Genomic DNA, 11,309 nt, shown 5'->3' on the forward strand with positions numbered 1-11,309 from the left:
TGTTCCATATGCTAACCCTATCCCATCTGCAGTCTATTTTCGATAGTTTTTAAAGATTTGTTATTATTTTTAAGTAATCTCCACACCCATCATGGGGCTTGAACTCACAACCCCCGAGATCAAAAGTCACACGCTCTGCCGACTGAGCCAGCCAGGTGCCCCTATTTTGGGTACTGTTTACTGTGCAATAGAGATACATCATCTACATATATAACTTAGGTGAATTCCACTATATTCGCTTAGAAAAGAGAGAGAAATTTAAGTTTACTTAAACAGAAATGTGCTTTTCAAATGTACATTTACTACAATTTAAACAGGTTAGGGGAGCTCCACCTGCTATTGGCCTTATACACTGACATTGGATCCTAACTTCTATGTAAGATATGGTGCACTGTTCTCAGATGCCCATGAGATTCCGTGACTGTGCTTTTACTTAATTTTTTAAATGTTTATTTATTTTTGAGAGAGAGAGTGAGAGAATGCACGTGCGAGTGGGGGAGGAGCAGAGAGAGGGAGAGACAAAACCAGAAGCAGGCACCAGGCTCCGAGCTGTCAGCACAGAGCCCGACATGGGGCTTGAACTCATGAACCTTGAGATCCTGACCCGAGCCAAAGTTGGACGCTTAACTGACTGAGCCACCCAGGCGCCCCCCTTAACTGTGAATTTATATCTTAAGTCACTACAAAGGCAAGTAAGATGCTATATTTCACTGAAATGTCTTCCGTTTCTCACACTCAACCCCTCCCACCGCAAAAAGTGCAAATAAACTCCCAAATCATCAACACCCTAGTGTTCAAAGCAGCTAGTATCCCTGACTGGATTCATCTATTGGTAAAACAGATGACGATGAAAGATAGATACACACATACATTTCTATGCATGCGACATTTGCCCTTCTGGGACTTTGACTCAACCACAGGGAAGTGGTTTAGGACCCTTTTGTTATCTATTCTCTCTGTTCACTTTCCTTGGACCTCTAGACAGCAAAAACTAATTCAAATGGGTTGAGGAAGTCAAAATAAATTCTAGGCTCGTGTGTGATAATAAATGTATTCATTTCTGGAGCAGGCAGAAAGTTCTAGTAAGCTCATAAAATGTCAGTAAGTAGGGATGGAGTCGACTAAAGTGACCAAAATTATATGTAATTAGTATTAGATGTGTATTCATGCAAGACACTTGTCAACACAGGGCCTCCTGTGGCTCTGTTGACCTGGTGACCAGAATCTCTGTGCAGGTGTGAACAATACTCATTTGCTCCTCATAGAGGACGTCTCTTGCTTTTGCTTTTCTTGTCTCTATTTCTCTTCTTGCTGGTATCAGCACAATTGTTTTCCTTTGGAGAGCAGCCCCAACCCTAAGAAAGCACGATTGGGATCGAGCTATGGGGATGGGTAAGAACCCAGGCATGGTGGGAGTTGAGTTGATGAGGGCTGGGTGCACAACCTTGTCTGGACTGGTGAGAAGCAGTCCCTGGATGTTGCTAGAGGTGCTGAGCAATGGAAGCCTCCTTTCTGCTGGGGTTGCTAACCCGAGTCAGTGTGAGCCTGAAGCTGTTGGTGGCTATTACTGGTTATCCATTCCTGCAGAACAAATGGCCACTAACTTTGTGGCATACAACAGTATACATAGGGGCGCCTGGGTGGCTCAGTCGGTTAACCGTCTGGCTTTAGCTCAGGTCATGATCTCATGGTTCATGAGTTCAAGCCCCGCATCAGGCTCTGTGCTGACAGCTCGGAGCCTGAAACCTGTTTCGGATTCTGCGTCTCCCTCTCTCTCTGCCCCTTCCCTCCCCAAATAAATACACATTTAAAAAAGAAAAATAAATAAAACAACGTACATTTATTATCTCACAATTTCTGTGGATTAGGGGCTTGGGTGTGACTGAGCTGGGGAATTGTGAATCAGGGTGTCTCAAGGTGTCAGACAAGGCTGGGTCTCGTTTTCAGGAGCTCAGTCAAGCGCTGAAGTGTCAGGCCAAAAACGAAAGCATCAGGCCTCTACTCTTGGCGTGATGGTGTAAGCAAGAGGCTGAACCTGGCGAAAGTACCTTGTCTCCCTGTTGCATTTTCCCCCATGGAATGCCACAGGGGGATCAGCACAGACATGGGGGTCATCTTGCTGTTGAAAGAACCTGAATGAAAGGCTCCAGTTGTTTTATGGATCTTAGAGATTGGGAGGTGGGAGTGCAGAGGGTGAGAGAGCAGGGCTGGAGGTGGAAAATGACTGGTACTGACTCACGATGGAGGAAGTGTCTGCAAGGTCCTGTCCTCCCTCCAGAAGGAGGTCTTGGCACAGGTATCTGAAAAGGACCTCTGCCCAAGAACTCAGATGAAGAGACCTAGGAACGAAGGCACCAGGCCTAGGAATGACTGCAGACATGTGCAAGAGCATGACTGGCCAGAGGGGTGTGGTCCTTGATGCGTCTCCCTTCAGAGACTGCCGTGTGCCTGCCGTGCACCAGGGCTGGTGTGGGGAGGGCAGCTTTCCCCTGTGAGACCTGCCAGGTGAAGCCTTTGTCACTGCCTCTGGGCAGGCCTGAGAAGTCACACGTAGGCTTTTAACCAGGAGCTGGACACCCTATTCATCAGAAGCCTTGACTGGAGAATCATTGGCATCCAATCTCTCTTGGTGGTTGTTGGTAGGAGTCAGTTCCTTGTGGGCGGTTGGACAGAGGACCTCAGCTCCTCGCTGGCTGTTGGCCAGAGGCTGCCTTCAGTTCCTTGCCATATGCCTTTCCACGTGGCAGTTTATTTCATGAAAGCCTGCAAGCTGAGAAGGCAATATAGAAAGTGTGCTAGCAAGCCGTAAGTCACAATCTCATGTAACCTGATCACAGAAGTGCCATTCCATTAACATTTCTGTATGCTATTGGTTAAGCTTGGGTTACTCAAGGGGAAGGGACTATACAAGGCCATGAATACCAGGAGGTGGGAATTTCCAGGGCCTTCTTAGAAGCTGCCATCACAATGGCTTTCTGGCAACATAAAGGGAGAGTCTACTTAAGATTGAAACAAGCCCAGAGGCAAACAAAGCTGAGAAATAGGAGGGAGACAGATACTTATGGCACCACTTAAGCCCCTGGATCCAGATACTTCCGAAGCCAAGCACCTATTGGCGAGGGGGACAGAGGATCTGCAGTGGGCTCTGTGCTGACAGCAGAGAGCCCGATGTGGGGCTCGAATTCACCAACTATGAGGTCATGACCTGAGCCGCGTCTGACGCTTAACCAACTGAGCCACCCAGGCGCCCCTAAAGATTCCAGTTTGCACTTGATTCCAGTTTTAGTCGCTTGAGTCTTGAGACTTGAAAAGACTTTTCAGTTTTATGTTTTCCTGATTAACATAAAAATAAGTTGGCCAAATTCTTTGGGTGTCTTGGGATAGAGATGTGCTGAGGTCACGTCAAGGACAAAGTGTTTGCTGAAGGGATGCTGGTGGTCTGGCACCCACCTGGAGCCCTGTTGTGGAGTAGGTCAGTTTTGGAGCTCAGAGGTCTCTGTCTCTCCAGGTGCCTCTTTCTCTCTGTGAATCTGTTGTTTTTGCACTGGTGATGAGCCATTTCTCCTCTATTCTCTGTATGTTTTTACCCAAACTCCCTGCTGCCTCTGATTTTCAGCCTGTGCAAGACTCTCAATGGCCCCTTGACGCCCCCTGTACAGCTTCTTTCTGCATTAGCTCCTGCCATTTACACCTGCCTGTTTCTCCTTATATACCAGTGAAGATTCAAGAGGTCAAATCTGATTGGTCCAGGTCATCCTGTGGAGCAAGTCTGTTCCATAGGTGATTTGTTTGACAAGTTTGTGGACTGGCGGTCAGGTGGGTTGGGTCGGACTCCTGGGGCTTCCTAGGAGCTGTGGGCACGGCAGGCACAAAGACACAAAGCAAGCTGTTTTTCATGAAGATGGTCGAGATTCCAGTTTGAACAATCACTAATTTGATAGCACTAAAACCTGAATGAATGAGGCTTCACTGAGTTTTAGCATGATTTGGGAGAACTGGTTTCTATTTCTGGCTCCTTTTTAATAAGGAGATTATCTGCATTAACTAAGGACTCTTTCTGTTGCAAATGAACAACATCCAATTTAAACAGGCACAGATCCAACATGGAATTTGCTGGCTCACGTATCTGCAAAGTCCAAGGGTAGTTCTTGCTTCAGGCTTCGTGCCATCCAGAGGTCAAACAGTGTCAATGTCATCATGTCATGATGTCTCTCTCTCTCTCTCTCTCTCTAGGAGCTACCTTCCTCTGTGTTGGCTCATTCTCAAGCAGCCTCTTTTGTCTTGGGGACAAGATGATCCCCTGCAGCCCCAGGCCGACATCCTCTCTCCTTGACAGCCCTGGCTGGAAGAGAGATTCCTTCTTCCCGGTGGTCCTACCCAAGGTTCCCAAATAGAGTCTCATTGGCCTGGCTTGGTCACCTGTGCATCCCAGAACCAATGGCTAGAGGAGAGGGATGCAATGCTTTGATTGGCCAGTCTCTGGTCACATGACCATCCCCGTGCCTGTCACCTAAACCGTAAGCAATGAGAGTGACAGAGGAGTGGGCTGTTAGTAGTACTTGAAAGAGAAATGAATGCTAGCAAAAACAACACTAGTGTCTACACCTGCTAACCTGTCCGTTTCTGCCTCCCAGTCTCTAAAAGCGTGTGTTGTTTGTGGACGGATCCTGCTAACATCCTCTGAGCCTACCAACATGTTTGCAGGTGACTTCCAGAACTTGCTCTTTCTTTTTTTCTTTTTTGTAATTGAAGTGAGCTTCACATAACCTAAAATTTACCATTTTAGAGTCAACAAAGCGGTGGCACTCAGTGTGCAACTACCACCTCTGTCTAGTTCCAGAACATTTTTCATCCTCTCAAAATAAAGCCCCATGCCCATTAAACAGTTGCTCCTCAGTCGTTCCTCCTTGCACTCCTGGTGACCACCAGTCTGCATTCTGTGTCTACCTATTCTGGGTGTTTCGTATAAATGGTGTCATAAAATATATGGCCTTTGTTTGGTGTGTGGCTTCTTTCACTTAGCATAATGTTTTCAAAGATTTTTTTTTTTAAATAATGTTTTTTATTTATTTTGAGAGAGGCAGAGAGAAGGAGAGAGAGAATCCTAAGCAAGGTCCGTGCTGTCAGCACAGAGCCTGACGCAGGGCTTGATCTCACAAACCACGGGATCATGACCTGAGCTGAAATCAAGAGTTGGATGCTTAACCGACTGACACACACCCAATGCCCTGAGCATAATGTTTTCAAGGTTGATCTACATTGTAGCGAAGTATGGGTGTTTCACTCCTTTTTATGGGCTCAGTAACATTCTATTGTGTGTATATCCAGAATTTGCTTGGTTCTTATTTTATCTTATTTTTTTATGCTTAACTGTGGTAAAACATCACATAAAATTCACCATCTTAACCGTTTTTAAGCACAGCTATGTGGCATTAAATACATTTGCACTGTTGGGTAACCATTGCCATCATCCATCTCTAGAACTTTCCTCATTCTCTCCCCTGCCCCCTCCCCTGGCCCTGGCAGCACCATTCTACCTCCTGTCTCTAGGAATTTGACTACTTTAGATACTTCATGTAAATGGCATCATACATTGGTTGTCCTTTTGAGACTGACTTATTTCATTTGGCATGATGTCCTTGAGATCATCCATGTTATAGCTTGTGACAGGGTTTCCTTCTTTTTTTTTTAACTTAAAAATTTTTTTTAAATGTTTATTTATTTTTGGGAAAGAGAGACAGAGCTTGATCAGGGGAGGGGCAAAGAGAGAGGGAGACACAGAATGTGAAGCAGGCTCCAGGCTCTGAGCTGTCAGCACAGAGCCCTACGCAGGGCTTGAACTCATAAACCATGAGATCATGACCTGAGCTGAACTTAGATGCTCAACCGACTGAGCCACTCAGGCACCAAAGGCTTCCTCCTTTTTAAAGGCTAAATAATATTGCAGGTAGGGATAGATCACATTTTGCTTATCCATTCATTCATGAGTGCACATTTGGGGTTGTTTCCACCTCTTAGCTACTGTGAATAATGCTGCTGTGAAAATGGTGTGCAAATATCTCTTCAAGATCCTGCTTTCAGTTCTTTTGGATATAGACTCAAAAGTAGGATTGCTGGGTCATATAGTAAGCCTACTTTCAATTTTTAGAGGAAATAGACTTGCTTTTTTTTATTTTTAAAAAAATTTTTTAAATGTTTTTATTTATGTTTGAGACAGAGAGAGACAAAGTATGAGCAGGGGAGGGGCAGAGAGAGGGAGACACAGAATCTGAAGCAGGCTCCAGGCTCCGAGCTGTCAGCAGAGAGCCCGATGCAGGGCTCGAACTCACAAACCGTGAGATCATGACCTCAGATGCTTAACTGACTGAGCCACCCATGAGCCCCAAGACTTGCTCGTTTTTAAAATTAATTTTCTGTCTAATTTTTTCCTAAAGATATTTTACGTAGAAGATGACAGCGTGAACGTAAAGAGTATCTTAAAATGCTTTGAGACACCTGGCTGGCTCAGTTGGTAAAGCAGGCGACTTGACTCTTGATCTCAGGGTTTTAAGTTCGAGCTCCATGTTGGGTGTAGAGATTACTTCAAAATAAAATCTTTAAAAATAAAATAAAATGCTTTGAAATTCTCATAGCAGAAAAGCAAAAATCTCAGTATAAAAAACCTAACAAGTGGCATGCTGGAGACCAAGATCTCGGTCAACTTCCAGAACAATGTCTCAGCCCAGCTTCCATGGCCAACAGCCTGTGCCTGGATCCTCTGATGTCACAATCCCAAATCAAGCATGGCCTCAACAACAGTTTCTGAATCACGGCCACAGGACAGAGGGTTTTTTTTTTTTTGTTTTGTTTTTTGCCTTAGGCCTGCCTGGTGAAACTCTTTCTCTAGCAGAAACACAATGAGTAAACTGGAATGAAGCCACTCCACCAAATAACCACATCAGTGAATTTCCTCCCCTCACTCAACAAACAAAAACAACCTGCGGTTTCTCAGACTCATTCATTTGAGGCTACCCAAGGACAGCACCTACGGAAGCTCCCTGCCTAGACACACACACACAGACACACACACACAGACACACACACACACACACACACAGACACACACACACAGACACACAGACAGACACACACACACATTACAATCCAGAAAGGCAAGTATATAGAGGATGTGTGTCAATAAATATAACATTTGTTTTTCTTTTCTTCCTTTTTAAAAATTGCTTTCCCCACCTCCTTTAATACGTGAATAGTGCTCTGAGTAATCAGTAAATATTGAGCACCTCTGCTGTATGCCAGGAGCCTCCGTACTTCTCCAGGGCTGGGGTTTTAACCTGGATTTCTGGGGCACTTCTTGGTTTCTGGATGAAAACAAACACTTACTGTGGACATTTGCAGGAGTGCTTGGCTCCTTCCGCTCTGGCTGGCAGAAATGCCTCTCTGCCCAGACCTGCTTTGGACTCTGCAGACCACTCAGCACAGACCAAGTGGCTTTCTTCTCAGCTGGCTGTCAGCCTTCAGCAAGTCCCTGAAATTTCTGAACTTCCACTTTCCTCAGTTGTCTGACAAGGGAGAAAATGAAAAGCCATGATTGCATGATTAAGTATTGACCCCATTGTGTTAGCCATTTTATTTTATTTTATTTTATTTTATTTTATTTTATTTTATTAAAAAAATTTTTTTTAACGTTTATTTTTGAGACAGAGAGAGACAGAGCATGAATGCGGGAGGGTCAGAGAGAGAGAGAGGGAGACACAGAATCTGAAACAGGCTCCAGGCTCTGAGCTGTCAGCACAGAGCCCGACGCGGGGCTCAAACTCATGGACCGCGAGATCATGACCTGAGCCGAAGTCTGACGCCCAACTGACTGAGCCACCCAGGCGCCCCTGTGTCAGCCATTTAAAGAATACATTTTTGGAAATGTATTTAACATCAGGAAATGTTCAAAATAAAATATTAAAAGAGGGCTAATGCAGAATTATGTATGTATTCTTATGTGGATCACATACTCTGCATATATTGTTAAAAGCATGAATATAGAACTTCATGGAGGTTGAAACATTTGAAATAAATGACAGGGTAATAAAAGCGTTAGGTATCCTTTTCACTTAAAAATTGACCACAGAGGCCCAACCCAATCTGGAACATAGTATCTCAAACTTAAAATGTAAATTTTCTTTGACCCACTTTTAGGATTTTTTTTATCCTCAAGAGAAAACAACCAACCCAATAAGGGCCTCATGCAAAAGGATAAGTATTGCAGAGATGTTTCTAGAGCATAATAGTGAGAATGTCTTCCATGTTTCCAAAGGGGGGGTTTGTGTTTATAAACAAGTGACGATCCATACAACGGAATCTTGTGCAGCTATTAAAAATGTTGCTGTAGGGGCACCTGGGTGGCTCAGTCGGTTAAGTCTCTGACTTTGGCTCAGGTCATGATCTTACAGTTTGTGAGTTCCAGTCCCTACATCGGACTCTGCTGTCAGCACAAAGCCTGCCTTGGATCCTCTGTCTCCTTCTCTTCCTGCCTCTACCCTGCTGGTGCTCTCTCTCTCTCTCTCTCTCTCAAAAATAAACATTTGGGGCGCCTGGGTAGTTCAGTTGGCTGAGCATCCGACTCTTGGTTTCTGCTTGGTTTGTGAGTTCAAGCCCCAAATTAGGCTGTATGCTGGCAGTGAGGGGCCTGCTTGGGATTGTCTCTCTCTCTTTCTCTCTCTCTGCCCCTTCCCATTAGCTCTCTCTGCCTCTCTCTCAAAACTAAATACACTTAAAAAATTAAAAAATAAAATAAACATTAAAGAAAATGTTGCTGGGCACCTGAGTGGCTCAGTCGTTAAGCATCTGACTTCAGCTCAGGTCATGATCTCAGAGTTCATGAGTTCAAGTCCCACATCAGGTGAGCTCGAGCCCCACTAAAGCCCTGGGTGAGTCTCACTTGTCTCTCTCTCTCTCTCTCTCTCTCTCTCTGCCCCTTGCTCACTTATGCTCTCTGTCTCTCTCAAAAAATAAAATAAAATAAAATAAAATAAAATAAAATAAAATAAAAAATAATAAAAAGCCAAGTTAAAAAAAATGTGGCTGTATTTATTTATAGACACGACCGGAGAAAGCCAAAGAGAGGCAAATTACACAACAGCATGTATGTCATATTGAAATCATATTTTCATATATGCATATTCACATTTATATGCATAGAAAGAAGTCTGGAAGGAAATACACCAACATGTTCATTGACTTGGGTGGTAGGATTACTAAGGGACGTTACTTAACTAATTAACTTTATGTTTGCTTATTTTTATATATGAGTTTTACGCAATGAATGTCTAATAAAGTAATAGCTTCCTACTTGGAGGTGCCAGGCTGTGTGTGAAGCACATCAGATGAGTTGCATGGAATCCTCACAATGATCATTTCAGGGGTGTTGGTAAACCCAGTTTAGAGAGGGAGAAACTAAGGCCTCGTGAGGATAAGTCACGTGCTGTATGAGTTTCCTGTTGCTACTGTACCAAATGACCACAAACTTAGTGGCTTAAGACAACACAGATGTATTATCTTATAGTTCTGGATGCTAGAAGTCTGAAGTCTCACCGAGCTAAAAATCAAAAGTGTCAGCACAGCTATGTACACTCTGGAGGCTCTAGGGGACAATCTGTCTCCTTGTCTTCTCTAGCTTCTAGAGGCTACCGGCACTCTTTGTCTCATGGTCCCTTCCTCCATCTTCAAGGCCAGCAATGGCTGGTTGAGTCTTTCTCACATGGCATCACTCTGGTTTTGACAATCCTGCCTTCCCCCTCCGATTTAAGGACCTTTGAAATTACCTTGGGCCCACCCAGATAATCCAGGATAATCTCCTGATTTTAAGGGCATCTGGTTAGCAACCTTAATTCCATTTGCAACCATAATTCCCCTTTGCCATGCAATATTCACAGATTCTGAGGTTAGGATGTGGACATCTTTGACAGGCCATTTTTCTGCCTGTCACACATGCCCAAGGTTTCATAGGTATTGGGTGAGTGATTTGGAATATGAACTCATTCTGTTTCCTATACCCATGCTCTTAGATTATGCTATGTGGCTGGGTATTTGTGTACTGAAGAAAATTTTAAACTTTTCCTAGGTTAAAAAATAAAAGGATATGCCTTTTTGTGTCTCTTCAGCCTTATTCAGCCTTATTGCTATGCCATCCACCTGCCCCTACCCAAATGCCCCATTCCAGCAAAATCCATCTGCCCACTGTTCCAAGACCTAACACTCCAAGCTCACTTCCACTTCAGGTTGTCCTCATACTGTCTTTTAAACTTGGGAGTGTCACTCTTGGTCATCTGAGAAGCTGTGCAAAAAACTTACTAGGGGAAATGGCCGTGCAAATAAGTGGGAGGGAGTGAAGAGGCTGGGAGAGCTGTCTGACCTGTGCAGGAAGCGTCTACCTGAGGTGCAGTTTCAAAGAAACAGGCAAGTCCATCCTGACTACAGAGGAGCCCGTCTCCAGGCTCTGCTATAGTATCTCTGCAGAGCTCAGTCATTGCTAGTGGGGGAAGTCTGCCAAAGCACGGCCTTGGCTTAAAAGCAGAGAGAGCATAGCAGCTGGGACCCAAATTCTCTCCTAGCAGTCAGATCTAAGAGGCACGTTCTCATGGTTGCCAAGTGGGCTCTTCGTGGTGACACCTTTCCTAGAGGAAGCTTTCTGGAGGCCAGATCATGACTGCCTCACCTCTACAACCCCCCGCCCCCCTCGCCCTTGCACTCCCAGCTAGGGTGTGCCTAAGGGCTTTGCGTCTGGCTTTTGTAGCCAGGCAGGCTTACACCTTTCCAAGCCTCAGTTTATTTATCTATGGAATGGGGTAACAGCAGTGCCTTCCACGTTGGGTTGGTGTGATGATGTAATGAGACTCTGAGTTTCAAGGCCTCCCTTCAGTTAGGGCCTGGCAGAGGGTAGTGCTAACTGTCAGTAAATGACAGTCCTCATTGGAGTACTCTTTGGCCTAGTACATCCCTAATAAAATTTTCCTGAAACTACCTACCAAGTTTTTTTTTTTTAATGTTTATTTTTGAGAGCCACACAGAGTTTGAGCAGGGGAGGGGCAGAGAGAGAGAGGGGTACACAGAAGCCAAAGCAGGTTCCAGGCTCTGAGCTGTCAGCACAGAGACCGATGTGGGGCTCAAACTCACGAGCAGCGAGATCATGATCTGAGCCGAAGTCCCACGCTTAACCAACTAAGCCACCCAGGCGCCCCTCATTAATATATGTGTATAAAGATGGTCATTTCCTTGATGTTTGTAAAAGGAAAAAACAACAAAAAATATAAATGTCC

At 44.7% G+C, this 11,309-nt stretch overlaps 1 long non-coding RNA gene across 1 annotated transcript; it reads right to left on the reverse strand.

Annotated features, from left to right (window-relative positions):
• Positions 1–1,823: 1,823 nt before the first annotated feature.
• Positions 1,824–7,555, reverse strand: LOC109277568 (uncharacterized). Its single transcript, XR_002085207.2, has 2 exons — positions 7,381–7,555; positions 1,824–2,770 (listed from the first exon to the last, which is right to left on the reverse strand). It is a non-coding gene; the product is annotated as an uncharacterized LOC109277568 (long non-coding RNA).
• Between the last annotated feature and the right edge of the window lie 3,754 nt (positions 7,556–11,309).

The sequence above is a fragment of the Panthera pardus genome, unplaced genomic scaffold (genome assembly GCF_024362965.1).
Source record: "Panthera pardus isolate Hobbes unplaced genomic scaffold, ASM2436296v1 HiC_scaffold_15, whole genome shotgun sequence".
In the NCBI taxonomy this organism is placed as follows: Eukaryota; Metazoa; Chordata; class Mammalia; order Carnivora; family Felidae; genus Panthera; species Panthera pardus.